This window comes from Ailuropoda melanoleuca, chromosome 8, assembly GCF_002007445.2.
Source record: "Ailuropoda melanoleuca isolate Jingjing chromosome 8, ASM200744v2, whole genome shotgun sequence".
Taxonomy (NCBI): Eukaryota; Metazoa; Chordata; class Mammalia; order Carnivora; family Ursidae; genus Ailuropoda; species Ailuropoda melanoleuca.
In genome coordinates, this window is record NC_048225.1 from 108,744,977 (window position 1) to 108,766,262 (window position 21,286).

Here is a 21,286-nt window from a genome sequence, read left to right on the forward strand (position 1 = left end):
CTTCTCAAGGAACACATGTAGAGATAATTTTGAAAATGCAGTCAGGTGTGCTAATAGGCACTGGTACAAAGTGTATCTGGAGCACAGAGATGCTCAGAAGGATTTCAGCCAAGCTATGGGGAAGAAAAGGAGATTTCTCTTGCCACTTCTTTTAAATCCCAGGTTTGACAGTGTGCTTCTTTGTATATTTGCTTGCAACTTTAGAACAAAATTTATACTCTAAACATTTCACATGGCCAATATCATGCAAAATGTATTGTAGTGGGTATACACTAGACATGTACAGAATGGTCTCCTCAGCTATCCCTTCTTCGGGAACTGCCCCATGATCCCACCATCCACAGAGTCACAAAAGTGGACCTCTGGGAGTTCTGTCGTAAAATGTAACTCTGCTTTATGACTAGGGAGAGTCACCTGATCTAAACTGTATTGGAGTTTCTTTCCTAGAATTCTAGAACTGAGACCCAGAGGATGAGATTCATTTCTCTGTGAACTGGACCGTATGCCTAGTCCAGAGCTATTGGAAGTTTCATTTCTCATGTGGTTTTAAGAATAAAGGAAACCAGTATAGACACAGAGAGAAGAAACCTTATCCACTTGGAGGAGAAATAAAAGAAAATTCCAATGGCTTTGTACCCTTGGTTCCAGACCCTTCCAGAAGTCACATAGCATTCATGCCTTTAAGCATAAGGGATTTTTTTTGGATCCTTATAATAAAGTTGCATTTTCTGCCTAAGTCAGTTAGAATGGGTTTCTGCAATTAAAAAAAAACTAAATAATTGTAGTAGGCATCTGTTGTTCACTTCCTCAGAATTCTTCTTTGACCCCTGTCTACCTGCCTTGTCCTTTTCTACCAGCGTCTAGATACTACTTTGGGGGAACTTTTTTTTTTTTAATGTTTTTAGCCATTGTGGTGGGTTGAAGTGAGTGGGATCGACTTCACCCTCAGGCCCAGGGAAAGACCTTCTGCAAAGCCTGCACTCTTGCTTACAGTGATTGGTTTCAGAGTAGGTCTGTGACCGGGCACTTAAGTGGATGGCTTGAAGAGATGCTAAGTGAGAAATTCTGGGAGAAATACCCCACTGTCATTTGACTAGAGATGTTCCCACTTCTTCCAAACAATGTGGCAGGAGAATGCAAAGCTAGAGGTGCTGTAGATCTTCCTATCGTGGAGGAAGCCCGACAGCGGACAAAGTTGGCCCAAAGGAGGAGCTGAGAACACAGAGAAACAGATACATGGTGGCTTCATGGGTCAAATCATGACTGAAGTCACCACTGAGTCTGTACATTTATTTATTCCTCTTTATTTTATTTATTTTGATTTGAGTTATTTGAGTCAGACTTGCTACTTCTAAACAAAAACATCATAACCAACAACAATGCATTCAGAATATTTTCCCCAGGTCCTTGATTTTTTTTTTTCTCTCTAACATCTTGGCCTGAAAAACCTCCTGATTTATAGACCCTGGGTTTATACATTCAGTCACTTCTGTTGTCCTTTTGAAATGTTGACCTGATAGTCTTGCTCTTACTTACATGTTACAATGAGACTACATTTGGACAGTGGACAGTCCACAGTACCAATGAAGAACAGAATGTTTGAGGTGAGGCAAGAGAATGAGATGTACTGTTTTGATCAGGGTTATCTTAATACAATACTTAATAAGTATTATGTACTTAGAAATCGAGTAACCTCAGAAGCTTTAGTTTCCAGACCTTTTTATTATGTGTGTGAATATTTTCAACTAATAGTTTTAGGTTTTTTAGGCTTAAGGATTGAAAAGCTTTCTGTCAAGGCATGTTGTAGATAAAATTGCACCTCCTAAAGCAGGATAACCTGCTCCACAAAATGTTAAATTATGTCTTTAACTTAGACAGCCATTTGTCATAGGAAGGGGTGATAAATGCTTTTGATAAACTCATTTTTTTAAAAGATTTTATTTATTTATTTGAGAGAGAGAGGAGCAGAGGGGGAGGGAGAGGAAGAGGCAGAGCGTCTCTAGTAGACTTCTCACTGAGCACACATCCATTCAGGGCTCGATCTCATGACCCTGAGATCATGACCTGAGCTGAAACCAAGAGTTGGGTGGTCGACCAACTGAGCCACCCAGGCACCCCCATTTTTGATAACTTTAAATCAAACTGTCCCTCTAGAAAATGGTCAGATATTCTATGATTGAGCTAGTCTTCCTATCCAGTGAGGTTGCCTCTGAGGATTCTTGTGAGTAAATTATGTATTCTCTTGTCATCCCCAAGCATTGGACCTCCATTACACTGCTGGGGGCTCTCAAAATTCTCAAGTTTCCTGAAAATAGAGACAAGTTAAAATTCTCTTCCCTTGCCTTCCTCCTTCTCCTTCATCTCTCTCTCTCTCTTTTTATCTCTCTCTTCCTTTCTTTCTCATTTTAGATGGGTTTAGATGACCGGCTGGATTTTGATGGAAGGAAGGCCAAGGGTAAGTGCTGGAGAGAGGACCAGCTCTTGTGATGAAGTGAAGTGGAGATTTTTTAAATTGTGGTGAGAACATTTAACATGAGGTCTACCCTTCTCACAACATTTTAAGTGTATAATACAATATGGTTAACTATAGGAACTCTATTGTACAGAGGCTCTCCAGAACTTATTCATCTTGCATGACTGTAACTTTATACCCATCGAATAGCAACTTTCCATTTCCCCATCCCCCAGCCACTGGCCTCTAACATTCTACCCTCTGCTTTTATGAGTTTGACTATTTTAGGTATCTCATAGAAGTGGAATCATGCAGTATTTGTCTTTGTGAGACTAGTTTATTTTACTTAGCATAGTATCCTCCAGCTTCAACCATGATGCATGTGGCAGGATTTCAAGAAGTAGAGATTTTTAATAAGAGTAACTGCCATCTGCTGATGCTGGTGTTCATACTTCACAGGTTGTGGTAGAGGTTGGATGCTTTCTCCCCTCCGTCTATAACAAACCCCCTGGCTTTTAGCTGGGCACACCTGCAGAAGTGGTGTGTGCAACTTCCAGAAAATGTCCTTAAAGACTAGGAGCATGCCTTTCTTTTCTGCTTCTGTCCTCCTGCATGGGATGGGGCCTGAAGGACTGGAGCTCCAGGAGCCATCATGTACTATGAGGGAAGCTTAGGGATTAGGCAACAAGGTAGAAGTAGCCTGACTTTCTGATATTACAAAGGGCCACCTGTGTTCTGGAATGAATCTCCTTGGACACTTGGATGTGAGAGTGAAGGAAACTTATCTTGTTTAAACCACAGTTATTTTTGAAATGCTATTCATAGCTGAAATAAATCCTAACTAATTCTCATATATCATTTCATTTGATCCTGACAATAACTCTCTGAGATAGGTACTATGATTATCTCCATTTGAGGTGAAGAAATCAAGGCCCAGAGAACCTTAGTAAATTTCTCATGGTCACCCAGCTATTGGATGGTAAAGTTGGGATTCTAACAACCCCTCTTAGACAAGTGAACATATTCATCTAATATTAGATTAATTGGACAAAAGAATCCCCGCTGGTCTTATGTCTCTAGTTAGGGTATCTTTCTAATAAGACTACATGAGATGCCCCTCAGCATAGGCAGATAATTCATTGCAAAGCTCTCATCACAGCAGATGCCTGGTAGAGACTACGTGATGTTTTGGTTAGGATGTTTTTGTCTCTGTTACTGAATATTTAATCAAACTGGTTTGAACAATTAAGAAATTTGTTAGCTTACATAAAAGGAGAATCAGACATAGAGCGGTCCTCAGGGTTAGTTGAGTCAGCAGGTAAGTGGTTTTAACAAGAACACAGGGTCTCCCCCTCCTCTGCTCTGTGGCCCAAAGCATTAGCTTCATTCAGAAGTTGGTGCTTTCTGTGGTAAAAAGAAGGCTGCTTGTAGCAATCAGGATTATCCACTTTCTTATTCACATCTAGCAGAAAGAGAGCATTTCTTTGTTTTTCTATTAAAATTGAGATAGAACTTTCTTACAAGCTTCCTGCTAACATTTGCCTGTCCAATAGCAATTGGTTCTAGATATAGTCTGAAGGGAAGTGTCAACATATCAATGACAATTGAGGGCATGGGAGTGGGTGAGGTGCAGGGTTGCCTGCTGGCAAACATATCACGTGAGGTTTAGAAAAAGAAACTTCCTCTGGGCCAAATAATTAGGAATCTGCATGGCATCCCTTCCTCCCTGAAGACCAACACTGCTCCTGCCTTAGGACTTCAGCCATAACTAAATTCCCCTCCTCCCAGACCAGGTGCCTCTGTACAGGACACTCCCCTCATCATCAGAAGTCGCAACAGAGATCAAATGGCCCAGGGAAGTGGTAGCCTGAGCAAAGGAGAGGTCCTTGGTCAAAACTGCAAGGAAGACATTTTTTTTTCATTGACGAGTCCAGAACCGTAGTGATGGCCCTACTATGACAGCAGCAGTCCACAGCAGAGCGGGTCCATCACCTCCATCATCCTAAATACTGTCCCTTGGTTAACACAGGCCTGATACTGCATGCTACAGTAAACTGTCCACTTACGTCCACCTGAAATCCTAGGTCTTTTTCATATGAACTCCTTCTCAGATACATACATCCCTATCAGGCAAAGAGGTTTGGAAGAAGAGCCTGTAAGTAAGAAATAGAGACCAAGATGGTGAGACCGCAGAGTCAGGGGAGTGGCCAAGAGAATCAAATGCTTCAATCTGGGGGTTTACTAATGGTGTGTGGCCTGTCCCTGTCTGTGTGTGATAATCACCTTCCTCTCACATTGAGGGTATGCTGATATATTTCACCTCATGATCATATTGCCAGCATCTCGAAGGTATTCACCAAACATAACTTTGCTGTGTGGAGGGTGAGTGTCTATCCCTATAACCTGGTGCTCTGTCTCTCTGAAATAGTGAAATGCATGGAATGCTGTCACTTTCCCGATGCACTGCTATCAGCATTCCGGCTGCCTCCTCCACTGAGTTTCTCTTGTTGGTTCTCTCCTCCCAAGATGCAATGCTCCTCTACCAGCCCCCGAAAATTCTTGCCTTCCGTTTTTTGGCAAAAAGAAGAGGGTGTGGGCTATAGGAGGTTGCAGTCTCCACCTGTGCCTATAAAGGGGGGTCGCTGATGGGAGTACTGGGGGAATAGTGCCCTCGTAGCCCCAACAAATGGCCCTCTGGTTTTGTGCCCAAAGGCAGGCTCTGGGGAGAGAATTAAAATCTCTCATTCTTTTCAGGCAGACAGTTTTGTTCTTTCTCGGTTTGTAAACCATGTGTCATCAAAAGATTGTGATTCCTAAATTAGCTTCATGGTGTGCTGGGGCAGCTGAATTTCCTCTTAGACTCTGGCGATGGATTGCCTGTCAATCATAGGTCTTGGTGTCATGTGTTTTTCCTCTTACTGTCTTCACGGGCACCTTAGGGAACATTGTGAGACATTGCTTCTGAGAATGCTAGCCGAAGGTCGTTTAAAACTGGTCTTCGCCACAGTATTTAGATAACTGCATCTGTAAAACCATTTAAAATGTTTCTGTTTAGAAATGAAAAGAAGTCTCATTACTAGTTTGACTAGATGCCTATTTAAATGACTAATGCCACCTCAGCTTAATTACTGATCTCCCTATTTGAAGTTAATATGTAATTTTTAAACCAAACTTTCTCTTCAACACTAAAAAAATTGCTGCCTGGTTTCTATATAAATTAAAAAGTATCTCAAGTGACTTGCCTGTACCCATACCTCTTTATCAAAGCTTACCTGATATCAGCACTTACTGTACCAGAATTTCCTTTTAGCCTTCCTCAAAGGCTAGAATTGTAATATATATAAATATAACACATATGTATTATACACATGTAAATGTATATGACATATAAAACATGTGTATATATGTATATAATATACATATATTTAATACATATGTTATATATAAAAATATATATTTGCTTTTACTTCTTCCAGAATATTGATTGCATCTTCTTTCACATTTCTGTCCCTACTGATATCACTCTAGCTTCAGTTTTTATTTTTTCTTATCTCCACAATTGTAATCTGTCTTTCTTGTAATTTCTTCTAATCTCAATTTACACAGCTAGATCAGACTTTTGGGGAACAATTCTCATCTTGCTACTCTCTTGTACAAAAATGGTTTTTAAAAAGTTCCCTATATTTCTTTAACAATAAAGTATAAAATCTTTAGCAACATGTTTTTGGATACGCCATGTCCTATGGCCTCCTAACTCTTATTTGATATTTCTCTAGCATTTTGAATTATATGACCTGATCTTATTTTTTCAAAACTTTCTTCTCCCTTAGCTTCTAGAACAGCATTTTCTCCTGACTCCACCGGTATCTCTGTTAACTGCTCCTCAGTCTCTTTTGCTGAACCTCAATGTGCCTCTCAAATCTTGATATACTGTAACAGAGGCTTGGCTTCTTCTGTTATTCTCCACACTATAGGCTGTTCCTAGGGAAGCTAACTTTTTCTTCAGCACTAACTTGCGTGTACACAGTGAGGACTCCAGAGTCTTAGTCTTCAGGCCTGACTTATCTACCTGGTTCCAAACATGTGTTTTCAGATGTCTGGTAAAAAAAAAATCATATGCTTATGTCTTCCATTAAAATGACTCTTTCAATGGCTGAAGGTAGTTTCATTATTAAATTGGGGGAATCCATTCTTCTTGTATGTAAATGATATGTAAATAACCTATAATTGTAAATCAAATTTCCATAATTATGAAGAAGGAAGAAGAACAGTGGCAAGTGGGCTTTCCTTTTGATTTCGGCACTTATTTGCGTATAACCTTAAAAATGTCACTTACATTCATGGGTCCTCAGTTTGATATCTTTAAAATATTGACTAATCTAGTTGAGGCAGCTGGTGTGGTAGGAAATGGCCTGAGTCCGAAGGCTTGTCTTGGTTCTGTTCCACATGAGCAAAGTGACATTGGTGAGTCATTTTCCCTCTCTAGTTTTTTCTTATGAAATAAGAAGATTGAATTAGTTATTTAAAAGACCTTTCTATGTACCACTATCCTATTGTAAGATACATTCAATTCTGAAAATGCCTTGCAAACTGTTAGGTATTATACAGTTCTAAGGTACCATTAAGAGTACAAACAATCAGGGTGCCTGGGTGGCACAGTTGGTTAAGCGACTGACTCTTGGTTTCGCTCAGGTCTGATCTCAGGGTCATGAGATTGAGCTCCCTGTTGGGCTCCATGCTCAGCGTGCAGTCAGCTTGAGTTTCTCTCTCCCTCTCCCTCTGCCCCACCCCCAGCTCTCTCTCAAATAAATTAATAAGTCTTAAAGAAAGAGAATGAAGGGGGGGTAAACAGAAGGGGGAATGAACCATGAGAGACTATGGACTCTGGGAAACAAACTGAGGGCTTCAGAGGGGAGGGGGGTGGGGGACTGGGATAGGCCGGTGCTGGGTATTAAGGAGGGCACATATTGCATGTTGCACTGGGTGTTATACGCAAATAATGAATCATGGAACACTACATCAAAAACTAAGGATATGCTGTATGTTAACTAACATAACATAATGAAAAATTATTACTAAAAAAAAGAGTATGAACAATCAAGTTGGCAGTGAAGATGAGGGGCTAAATCATCAAGAACTGATAAGCTTCTGGGTTCTGTTAGGATCTACAGTGATGGACTCATTTGAGTTCATGAGCAATTTTTAAGTTAGAATCACTGAATTATTATTTACTATCAGTATAATCACCAGTATTTATTGTTCATAATAATTTAGTGTTGGCAGCATAATTATTAGTAGTATACTTCTAATACTGCATACTGTAGTATATGCTACACCTACTGAGAATACAGATACCATTTTTTATTGTTTCTCTTACTTCTAGCAGGTTGACTTTTAATAGGTGTCAGCAAGCTTTTCTGTTTTAAATAAATGAGATTATATACTACAAGTTGAGCACAAGAAGGAACATTTGAAATAGGAAAGTATAAAAATCTAGTAAGAGATAAAGGGAACTATATCCTGTAGAAATCTTATAATACGGTAAAGAGATCAGTTGCTATATGACACAGAATTCTCAAAAGTTTTATAGGGGAAAAGAGATTCTAACCCTTCTGGATTTATGTGACTTCCCTATTCATATTTTCTTTTCTTTTTTTTTTTAAAGATTTTTTATTTATTTATTCAACAGAGATAGAGACAGCCAGCGAGAGAGGGAACACAAGCAGTGGGAGTGGGAGAGGAAGAAGCAGGCTCAGCGGAAGAGCCCGATGTGGGGCTCTATCCCATAATGCCGGGATCATGCCCTGAGCCGAAGGCAGATGCCTAACCGCTGTGCCACCCAGGCGCCCCCACCTTCATATTTTCTGTTCCATTTAGGCACCAGTTGAACAGTCAAGAGAAGTTTTGTCTTTTTTTCTAGGTAATGGTTATAGAACAGATTTGACAATCACCCTTCCTCCCCCCAACTTCTAGTCTGACCCAGGATGAACAGAGGTGCACACATGCACACATGCTCAGCCTACTTGGAAATGAAATCAGTCCCTTTGGAAGTTTAACCACTCTAGGCAACTTATTTGATACTACATCTGTCATGATTTTATGCAGTTTGGCACTTGCATTATCTATAATGCTAATTTTATAACAATAAAGCAAGATAATTTTAAAACATCCTTACAAAATAAATATCTATGTTTTGTGTGCACGATGCTTACAATATACCTAAAATCTGTTTTTCATCTCATCAAAACTTTTTATTTACTTCCGATGTTTGTTTTGTTTTTAATTCAAACCACAAATCTTTCCTATTTAATCATAGGAATGAAATTATCTGCCTTAAAAAAATACTCTTTTCTTTTATTCCTTATCTATCTGGGCTATGCAGAAGGTGTTCCCTCTGAGACCTGAGTATATGAATTCCTCAGTGATCCCTACCTCACTGATGAAGAGTTCCAGGCAGGTTATTCATTAATTGTTGTCGTCAGTAACCTCAATCCCAGTATTAGCTGTCAGATTCACTGCCAAGCTTCCTTTGTTATTGGCCTAGGTAAGACAAACCTCGGTTTATCTTTCATGACAGCTCATAGGCTGTCTTGGATGCCCTGCCCAGTGAGGAGGCGTGGAATGCCACCCTTCTTTACACGTTGTCATTCCTGATGCCGTGAACCATTTCTCAACTCTTACTTAGTCATTTCCTTTCAACTCCTGGGTAATGTTCGTTGCATTTTTGGGGGCTTGGTTGGGTAGCTAGGTAACGCTGAGATGTGCAGATGGTTTCTTTACATTGTCATTTGCTTTCAAGCAGTTTGCTGTTGAGGAGGGCTACGTGGGTTAAAGATTTATGAGACTGCTTTCAAGATTGTTATCTTTTTGTGTTTCCAGACTCTAGCTAACTAAACGTATTACCATCAGTCATTGGCGGATCACTGGGACTTATCTAAATTTTGTTTAGGGTGGTACTCCCCAGACTGTTGTCCTAGGATGTTTTCACCTTGACCCTTGGGGTCAGAGTAAGGAAGCAGAGAGAGGAGGGGAATGTATTGTTATGACTAGACCTGGAAACCTTGTGCCATCATTAGCATTATTTATGAGGTAGCAGCATGCATGACATCTGTGCCAGATGGTCTGTGAAACGGAGAAAGTATGCATACATTTTATTGTCCAAGTTGGGGTGAATAGTACTGTGTGGATAAGAAGAAATTAGGAATGAGGGGTGCCGGGGTGGTTCAGTCAGTTAAGTGTCTGACTCTTGGCCCAGGTCATGATCTCAGGGTCCTGGGATTGAGCCCTGCATTGGGCTCCATGCTGAGTAAGGAGTCTGCTCAAGATTCTCCCTCTCCCTCTGCCCCTCCCTCCACTCATGTGCTCTCTCTAAAAATAAATAAATAAATAAATAAATAAATAAATAAATAAATAAAATCTTTAAAAAAAAGAAGAAGAAGAAATCAGGAATGAAAGTCCAAGGAATGACTAATATTTGTCTTAAATGACCTAAGAATGTTTTTAAAACTAAATTGGAAATATACAAGTGTGTGGTCTTTTGGTAAAGTCTAATATATACCATTTCTCTTTGGGATACATTTTCTTATTTATTCATTTAACCATATGTCTCAACCCATGTTAAACACTGAGAATAAAAGGGAATTCCTCTGAGGAATTCACAGTCTAATGAAGGGATAGATATACACTTAAATGTAATGTGACAGTGGTTGAACAGTCCTTCTTTAGTCCTGGTGTGTGGTGTTTCCTTTCTACTTCATCTGCCATCAGGGTGACAAAGACTTTCATTCCTTTCAGGGTACGAGGCATGCATATGAATATTCTGGGCCATTGAAGAGGTAATTTCCAAGGTAGCACAATTAAGAAGGGGCTATCCTGGTGAGTGAAAAAGCCACACCCAAAGTGATGGGAAGAGTGGCTAACAACTTCTCAGCTAGGGTGAGAGGTGGTGTTCTCTGGAGTTTTAAGGAAGGTTTGAAGACTTGGGTCACCTTGTAAGCAACAACCTTGCACGGTAATGGATGGCTCCCATGTAATTGTCCTAACCCTGGGTGGGGTTGGAGAGGATGCACGGAAGTTAGAAAGCCAACGTATGCTCTAAAGAAGGGAGTTGGGCCAATTATGTCATCTTCGAATATAATTCTGTGCTACTTCCTTTGTGTCTCCTTTTTGAATTTTTCTTTAACGTGGTGGTTCTGTGCTGTGGGACCTCTGTGGCTGTCTGATGTTTCTCAGATAAAATAAATGCATAAATAAAGCATAGAGGATTACAAAAGGAACCAATTATATTGAAATATCCTAATCAAAATATTTAAAAAAAAAACAGTGATAGAGGAGAATTCCACTTCCTGGAAGGTGGAAAACATTTTATTTTCCTTATTCCTCCCCCTAAATACAACTAAAAGCCTTGGACATTATATATGAAACAAACAAACAAAAAAGACTCTGAAAGGAGGAGAGAAATAGAAAGACCAGCTAGAGACTTTAGAGACCAAGGAATGATATGGTTGTGATTTCCCTAGATTGTCTTTTTGCCTTATATATTCCAGAGCTAAAGCTGGCTACTCAGAAATGTCAAGGCATGCAGACAAAAATGTCCCAATGGAAACTTTCTTTCTTTATAGCCAAAGGAGCAGGAAAGGGAAAGTCTAGCAAGACGGAAAACTTTAAACAATAGGCATTCCACTCCAGCCAAACACCATGGGAAAAAAATCTGTGGCCCCACCCACACCTATGCCGGCAAAGGCTGAATGGGTAGTGTAGTAGAATTCTAGTGGAGAGTTGTGACTTCTACCCTTGCCCAGCAGTAATGATAAGTTTCTCTTCCCCTCAAGTAACAACAGAGACCAAGTCGGAAATTTGGACCTCTAGTCCACCTGAAATAATAAGGCAGCATCTCCTTTCTCCTGCTGGAGCAGTGTCAGATGAAACCAGCTAAAACAGAAAGTTTCAATAGACCCAGAGTCTCATAACAAAATATTCAGAATGTCCAGATTTTTACACAAAATCAGTTGTTGTACCAAGAAACAGGCTAATCTCAGCTTTAATGAAAAAAAAAAAAGACAATCAGTTGATGCCAAAAAAGAGATGACAGAGATGTTAAAATTATCTGGCAAAGATATTAAAGCAACCTTTATAAAAAACACTTCAGTAAGCAATTATGAACATACTTAAAACATAAGAAAAGTAGAAAGTTTCAGCAAAGAGAGAATATAGCAAGAAGAACCAAATGGAAAAGTTAGACATGAGAATTACAAGAACCTACATAAAAACATTCAGTGGATGGGCCCAACAGCAGAACAGATGAGACAGAGGAAACAATCAGTGACCTTGAAGATAAAATAGAAATTATCCAGTTTGAAAAAGTAGAGAAAATGGAGAAAAAAAATGAACAGTGCCTCAGGTACCTGTGGGATTATAACAACAAAAAAAATGAACATTTGTGTCATGAGGACAAAGGGTGAGAGTAAGGCTGAAAAAGTGATGGCTGAAAATGTCCCAATTCAACAAGAGCACTAAACCTACATAATCAAGAAGGCAAGTGGATCACAAAAAGGATAAACCCATAGAAATCCACATCAAAATGTATCATACACATACTTCTAAAACTAAAAACAAAAGCAAAATCTTGTAAGGAGTGACAAAGAATGACTTTACTCACAGGGAGAAAGCAATGTGAATGACAGGAGATTTATCAGAAATCATGGAGGCCAAAGAAAGTGACATGTCATTTTTAAGTGCTGGAAGAAAAGAATTGTCAACCCCAAATTCTATATCCAGTCCTTTAGGAATGAAGGAGAAATCAAGATATTCTCTGATGAATGAAAACTAAGACCATTTGTCACTATTAGAACTACTTACAGTTCTTATCTCATGTAAGCAAGGGGAAGACAGGCATATCGATAACCAACTCAAAACATCAAGGAGCAAAAGAGAGTTTAATATTAAAAATCAGGTGTTGGGGGGCGCCTGGGTGGCTCAGTCGTTAAGCGTCTGCCTTCAGCTCGGGGCGTGATCCCGGAGTTCTAGGATCGAGACCCACATCAGGCTCTTCCACTGGGAGCCTGCTTCTTCCTCTCCCACTCCCCTTGCCTGTTTCCCTCTCTCGCTGGCTGTCTCTCTGTCTGTCAAATAAATAAATAAATAAAATCTTTAAAAAATAATCAGGTGTGGAGAGAGGTTAAGATGGCGGAGGAGTAGGGGACCCCTTTTTCAGCCGGTCCCCTGAGTTGAGCTGGATAGGTACCAGACCAGCAGGAACATCCACGGAATCAGCCTGAGACGCATCCAGATCCATCTGGATCTCTACAAATGAACATCTCCAGCGCTGAGNGGCGGAGGAGTAGGGGACACCTTTTTCAGCCGGTCCCCTGAGTTGAGCTGGATAGGTACCAGACCAGCAGGAATATCCACGGAATCAGCCTGAGACGCAGGAAGATACATCTGGATCTCTACAAATGAACATCTCCAGCGCTGAGTATCGAGGTACGAAGCGGGGAGCCGTGAAACCGCGCACAGATATCGGAAGCTAAACAGAAGGGGGAGGGAGCCGCCGTGTCAGGGCGCCGGGAAGCGGTAGCCACCTGCACGGGGGAGCGGACGGACCGCAGACCCGCACGCTTGAGACAGCAGACTGAGAAGGGAGCTCAGGGAGCCCTCGCAAGAAGGCTGGCGGTTGGCGGGCCACCTGCACGGGGGAGCAGGCAGACTCGCGGACGGCACCCGCGAGACAACAGACTTAGAACGCGAANTGGCCTCGGCCACAGAATTAATACATATGGATGTATCCCAATTATCAGAAATGGAATTCAGAGCAACAATGGTCAAGATGATGAGTAAACTTGAAAAAAGCATCAGAGAAAGCGTTGCTGAGAATATAGAATCCCTAAGGGCAGAAATGAGAGCGAATCTGACAGAAATTAAAAACTCAGTGGGCCAAATACAGTCAAAACTAGAGGCTCTGACGGCCAGGGTCACCGAGGCAGAGGAACGCGTTAGCGAATTGGAGGATGGGTTAGTAGAAGAAAAAACGAAAATAGAAGCTGGTCTTAAAAAAATCCACGCCCACGAATGTAGATTACGGGAGATTACTGACTCTATGAAACGATCCAATGTCAGAATCATCGGCATCCCTGAAGGGGTGGAGAAAAACAGAGGTCTAGAAGAGATATTTGAACAAATTGTAGCTGAAAACTTCCCTAATCTAGCAAGGGAAACAAGCATTCGTGTCCAAGAGGCAGAGAGGACCCCATCCAAGCTCAACCAGGACAAACCTACGCCACGGCATGTCATAGTGCAATTCGCAAATATTAGATCCAAGGATACAGTATTGAAAGCGGCCAGGGCAAAGAAATTTCTCACGTACCAAGGCAAAGGTATCAGGATTACGTCAGACCTGTCTACAGAGACCTGGAATGAGAGAAAGGCTTGGGGGGGCATTTTTAAAGCTCTTTCAGAGAAAAACATGCAGCCAAGGATCCTTTATCCAGCAAAGCTGTCATTCAGAATTGATGGAGAAATAAAGACGTTCCAAAATCGCCAATCATTAACCAATTTCGTAACCACGAAACCAGCCCTACAGGAGATATTAAGGGGGGCTCTATAAAGGTAAAAAGGCCCCAAGAGTGATACAGAGCAGCAAGTCACAACCGATACAAAGACTTTAAAGAGAAATGGCATCATTAAAATCATATCTGTCAATAATCTCTATCAATCTAAATGGCTTAAACTCTCCCATAAAACGCCACAGGGTTGCAGATTGGATAAAAAGACATGACCCATCCATTTGCTGTCTACAAGAGACTCATTTTGAACCCAAAGATGCATTCAGACTTAGAGTAAGGGGATGGAGTACCATCTTCCACGCAAATGGACCTCAAAAGAAAGCTGGAGTAGCAATTCTCATATCAGATAGACTGGATTTTAAACTAGAGGCCATAGAGAGAGATACAGAAGGGCACTATATTATTCTTAAAGGAAGTATTCAACAAGTGGATATGACAATTATTAATATATATGCCCCCAACAGGGGAGCAGCAAGATACACAAGCCAACTCTTAACCAAAATAAAGAGACATATAGATAAGAACACAGTAATAGTAGGGGACCTCAACACCCCACTATCAGAAATAGACAGAACACCCTGGCAAAAACTAAGCAAAGAATCAAAGGCTTTGAATGCCATACTCGACGAGTTGGACCTCATAGATATATATAGAACACTACACCCCAGAACCAAAGAATACTCATTCTATTCAAATGCCCATGGAACATTCTCAAGAATAGATCATGCTCTGGGACACAAAACAGGTCTCAGCCAATACCAAAAGATTGAAATTATCCCCTGCATATTCTCAGACCACAACGCTCTGAAATTGGAACTCAACCACAAGGAAAAACCTGGAAGAAACTCAAACACTTGGAGGCTAAGAACCATCCTGCTCAAGAATGACTCGATAAACCAGGAAATCAAAAAACAAATTAAACAATTTATGGAGACCAACGAGAATGAATACACAACGGTCCAAAACCTATGGGATACTGCAAAGGCAGTCCTAAGGGGGAAATACATAGCCATCCAAGCCTCACTCAAAAGAATAGAAAAATCTAAAATGCAGTTTCTATATTCTCACCTCAAGAAACTGGAACAGCAACAGAGGGACAGGCCTAACCCACTGACAAGGAAGGAGTTGACCAAGATTAGAGCAGAAATCAATGAATTAGAGACCAGAACCACAGTAGAGCAGATCAACAGGACTAGAAGCTGGTTCTTTGAGAGAATCCATAAAATTGATAGACCACTGGCAAAACTTGTCCAAAAACAAAGAGAAAGGACTGAGATTATTAAAATTATGACTGAAAAGGGAGAGGTCACGACCAGCACCATTGAAATTGCAAGGATTATTAGAAACTTTTATCAACAGCTATATGCCAAAAAACTAAACAATCTGGAAGAGATGGAGGCCTTCCTGGAAACCTATAAACTACCAAGACTGAAACAGGAAGAAATAGATTTCTTAAATAGGCCAATTAACTATGAAGAAATTGAGTCAGTGATAAACAACCTTCCAAATAATAAAACTCCAGGCCCAGACGGTTTTCCTGGGGAATTCTACCAAACATTCAAAGAAGAAATAATACCTATTCTCCTAAAGCTATTTCAAAAAATAGAAACAGAAGGAAAGCTACCAAACTCATTCTATGAGGCTAATATTACCTTGATCCCCAAACCAGGCAAAGACCCCCTCAAAAAGGAGAATTACAGACCGATTTCTCTAATGAATATGGATGCCAAAATCCTCAACAAGATCCTTGCTAATAGAATCCAACAGTACATTAAAAGGATTATCCATCATGACCAAGTGGGATTCATACCTGGGATGCAAGCATGGTTCAACACTCGCAAATCAATCAATGTGATACATCATATCAACAAGAAAAGACTCAAGAACCATATGATCCTCTCAATTGATGCAGAAAAAGCATTTGACAAAATACAGCATCCTTTCCTGATTAAAACCCTTCAGAGTGTAGGAATAGAGGGTACATTTCTCAATCTCATAAAAGCCATCTATGAAAAGCCTACTGCAAGCATTATTCTCAATGGGGAAAAGCTGGAAGCCTTTCCCTTAAGATCAGGAACACGACAAGGATGCCCACTCTCGCCACTATTATTCAACATAGTACTAGAAGTCCTTGCAACAGCAATCAGAAGACAAAAAGGGATCAAAGGTATCCAAATCGGCAAAGAAGAAGTCAAACTGTCTCTCTTTGCAGATGACATGATACTCTATATGGAAAACCCAAAGGAATCCACTCCCAAACTATTAGAAGTTATAGAACAATTCAGTAAGGTGGCAGGATACAAAATCAATGCCCAGAAATCAGTTGCATTTCTATACACGAATAACGAGACTGAAGAAAGAGAAATTAGGGAATCCATCCCATTTACAATAACACCAAAAACCATGCGTTACCTTGGAATTAACTTAACCAGAGACGTAAAGGACCTATATGCTAGAAACTATAGATCACTTTTGAAAGATATTGAGGAAGACATAAAAAGATGGAAAAATATTCCATGCTCATGGATTGGAAGAATTAACATAGTTAAAATGTCCATACTACCCAGAGCAATCTACACTTTCAATGCTATCCCGATCAAAATACCGAGGACATTTTTCAAAGAACTGGAACAAATAGTCCTTAAATTTGTATGGAACCAGAAAAGGCCCCGAATCTCCAAGGAACTGTTGAAAAGGAAAAACAAAGCTGGGGGCATCACAATGCCGGATTTCGAGCTGTACTACAAAGCTGTGATCACAAAGACAGCATGGTACTGGCACAAAAACAGACACATCGACCAATGGAACAGAATAGAGAACCCAGAAATGGACCCTCGGCTCTTTGGGCAACTAATCTTTGATAAAGCAGGAAAAAACATCCGGTGGAAAAAAGACAGTCTCTTCAATAAATGGTGCTGGGAAAATTGGACAGCTACATGCAAAAGAATGAAACTTGACCACTCTCTCACACCATACACAAAAATAAACTCCAAATGGATGAAAGACCTCAATGTGAGACAGGAATCCATCAAAATTCTAGAGGAGAACATAGGCAACAACTTCTATGACATCGGCCAGAGCAACCTTTTTCACGACACATCTCCAAAGGCAAGAGAAATAAAAGATAAAATGAACTTATGGGACTTTATCAGGATAAAGAGCTTCTGCACAGCCAAGGAAACAGTCAAAAAAACTAAGAGACAGCCCACGGAATGGGAGAATATATTTGCAAAGGACACCACAGATAAAGGACTGGTATCCAAGATCTACAAAGAACTTCTCAAACTCAATACACGAGAAACAAATAAACAAATCATAAAATGGGCAGAAGATATGAACAGACACTTTTCCAATGAAGACATACAAATGGCTAACAGACACATGAAAAAATGTTCAAAATCATTAGCCATCAGGGAAATTCAAATCAAAACCACACTGAGATACCACCTTACGCCAGTTAGAATGGCAAAGATAGACAAGGCAAGAAACAACAATTGTTGGAGAGGATGTGGAGAAAGGGGATCCCTCCTACATTGTTGGTGGGAATGCAAGTTGGTACAGCCACTCTGGAAAACAGTGTGGAGGTCCCTTAAAAAGTTAAAAATTGAACTACCCTATGACCCAGCCATTGCACTACTGGGTGTTTACCCCAAAGATACAGACGTAGTAAAGAGAAGGGCCATATGCACCCCAATGTTCATAGCTGCATTGTCCACAATAGCCAAATCATGGAAGGAGCCGAGATGCCCTTCAACAGATGACTGGATTAAGAAGCTGTGGTCCATATATACAATGGAATATTACTCAGCTATCAGAAAGAACGAATTCTCAACATTTGCTGCAACATGGACGGCACTGGAGGAGATAATGCTAAGTGAAATAAGTCAAGCAGAGAAAGACAATTATCATATGATTTCTCTCATCTATGGAACATAAGAACTAGGATGATCGGTAGGGGAAGAAAGGGATAAAGAAAAGGGGGGTAATCAGAAGGGGGAATGAAACATGAGAGACTATGGACTATGAGAAACAAACTGAAGACTTCAGAGGGGAGGGGGTGGGGGAATGGGATAGACTGGTGATGGGTAGTAAGGAGGGCATGTATTGCATGTTGCACTGGGTGTTATACGCAACTAAATGAAGCATCAAACTTTACATCGGAATCTGGGGATGTACTGTATGGTGATTAACATAATATAATAAAATTAAAAAAAAATCAGGTGTTGGGCATTCTATTTCAGCTTTCATAGTAAAATAAATAATCCAATTAGAAAATGAACAAAATGACATGAGCAAAAGACACAAGCAGACATTTCACCAGAGAGGATATACAGATGCAAGTAAGCTCATGAAAAGATACTCAACATCATTAGCCTTTAGGGAAATGCAAATTAAAACTGCAATGAGATATCATTACATACCTACTGGGATGGCAAAAGTAAAACATTGTTTTCACAACAAATGCTTGTGAAGATGGGAAAAACTGGATCACTCATACGTATGTATATTGCCGGTGAAGATGTAAAATGGCATAGCCACTCTAAAAACAGTATGGCGGTTTTCTTACATAACTAAACATGCAACTACTGTATGACCCAGCAATTGCACTCTTCAGCAGTTATTCCAGAGAAATGAAGACTTATGTTGATACAGCAACTGATACATGAATGTTTACAGCAGTTTTATTTATAAGAGTCAAAAGTGGAGGCAATCCAGATATATTTCAATGGCTAAATGGTTAAACAGATGGTGTTGGACTCATACTATGGAATACTACTCAGTAATAAAAGGAAAAACCACTGATGCATGCAACGTCTTGGAGGAATCTCCACAGTATTATGCTTAGTGAAAAATTCTGTCCCCAAAGTATACACACTGTAGTATTCCATTTATATGACATTCTAGAAATGGCAAAATTATAGAAATGGAGAGATTAGTGGTTTCTAGGGTTTAAGGATGGAGTAGGGTGGGAGGGAAGCTTATGTGACTATAAAAGGGCAACACAAGATCCTTGTGGAGATGGAGATGTTCTGTATCTTGACTGTATCAATGTCAATATCCCAGTTATGATATTTTACTATCATTTTGCAAGATGTCACCATTGGGGGAAACTGGGTAGAGAATACATAGGGTCTCTCTGTGTTGTTTCTTGCAATTGTTTATATGAGTCAACAATTTCTCAAAACATTTACTTAAAAAACTGTAATGGAATAATATTTATGCTTCTTTATTAACACTTTAAAAAAGATCTAGTGGTAGTTTTAATTACTATTAATATTTGGAAGTAATGATGAATGATGAATGCAATATCTTCACCAACTGTAGTGTGACATAAAAGTATCTGTGCTTTCTATCTGTTACAGAATCACATGTCTTGCTCCTGCTATTGTGGTTTGTTGCTTAGATTCACAATGGAAGGAAATGCTAAATTTATTTGGAAGTTAGTGAAAATAAAAATGCAATTCTTTCCTCTCCAAGGACACAGACCCCCAAAAGGTCTGCTCCCAAGCAGAGGTTCAAAATAATAAACAAACAAACAAACAAAGACACTGGTTAAGATATAGAGTTCTCTTTCCTACATTGGAACAATCCTACATCTTGCCCAAAGCAATGAGAATGTTTCTGATTGACAGGGGAAATATCTCTATAAGCAAGTACAGAAGAGAAAAGATTAATGTTTTGGAATAGATAGCTCAATAAGAATGCTGTATTCTCTGAAGTTGGACTTAGTTTGTGGGGGTATGGGTAAAATGCACCAAAAAGGTCAGAATCGTTGGTAAATATGGGACCATTATGGTGCCTCCCTCAGGAAAATGGTGAAGAAAATTGAAATATGCCAGTATGCCAAGTACACTTGCTCCCTCTGTGGCAAAACCAAGATGGAAAGAAGAGCTGTGGGCATCTAGCACTGTGGCTCCTCCATAAAACAGTAGCCGGTGGTCCCTGGACCTACACCACCTCTGCCCTCACAGTAATGTCTACCACCAGAAGACTGAAGAAATTGAAAGACCAGTAGAATCTCCACCCTTTGAAACATTGCTAGCTTATAATATGTAACAACAACAACAACAACAACAACAACAACAACAACAAAAGCTACTATGGGAGGTGTCAACAAAATAACTTGGGAGATCAGATGAAGTATTCACTCTGCCTCAGGTTTGTCTGTGAAGTTTTAAAGAAATCAAAGCTTTATCAAGAATTTGAAGAAGGGGGGCGCCTGGGTGGCTCAGTCATTAAGCATCTGCCTTCGGCTCAGGGCGTGATCCCGGCATTCTGGGATCGAGCCCCACATCAGGCTCCTCCACTAGGAGCCTGCTTCTTCTTCTCCCACTCCCCCTGCTTGTGTTCCCTCTCTTGCTGACTGTTTCTCTCTGTCGAAAAAATACATTTTTAAAAAATCTAAAAAAAAAAAAAGAATTTGAAGAAGGAATAAAGAAATCTCAGGCAGAGGAAAGAAGGGCATTTCAGGCAGAAAACAATGTGTGGCAAGACCTGCGGCGTGGAGCCACCTGAGAAGCTTGTGCTGTCAAGGAGTGTTGAGATGTCTGCTTTGATGGCAGGCCAGGGTGCCTTAGTGGAGAGTGAAGGGTATAATTTAAGAAACTATCAAAGAAAGCTGGCAAAGTAATTGAACCAGAATGAGAAGAGCCTGCTAATAGATCTGCAGCTGATTGTATAAATGTTATGGGGTTGCTGAACAGGCTTTTATAGATGGAGAAATAAAGATGGAGATTGGACTTGATTTGAGGAGGGGAAGGGGAGTTAAATTTGGATGCCTCCGTGTGCTAGCACAGTGGTAAGTACAATGCATGCAATGCTGCTTAGATTTCTTAAAATCGTTTCTAGCATTGATATAATTTACAAGTAAGAAGACAAACTGAGAGAGCGTCAGTATTGTCCCAGAGGCTGAACAACTAATTAAAATGGTGGAATCAAGATGATAACTGAAGACTGATCCATCTTTCAGCTCCATGTTCTTTCCACCCCTCTCCTCAGGTAGGATGAACTGGAGCGAGGCCAGTCTGAAGGTGGGAGAACTTTCAGGAGAAAGTCTAGTCAGGAATCCAGCTTTGAGGTGGTAAGAGCCTGCCCAAAGGCAGACTGTCTTCATGCAATTGTTTGTTTTTTTAAGAAAAATGGTGTTATCCTGGAATTACTTAAATGCTATTGTTGTTGGTTTCTTTGCAGAGATTTAAGGAGTAGAGCTGCGAGGCAATCTGAGGTTTAGTGACTCAGTAATGTGAGTGGGTGAGGTTTCCAACTTTACAAA

The 21,286-nt window shown here is 40.2% G+C and overlaps 1 pseudogene; it reads left to right on the forward strand.

Moving 5' to 3' along the window:
• The first annotated feature begins 1,544 nt into the window (after positions 1-1,544).
• On the forward strand, positions 1,545-20,250 carry LOC100464673 (annotated as a pseudogene).
• The last annotated feature ends 1,036 nt before the right edge of the window (positions 20,251-21,286 follow it).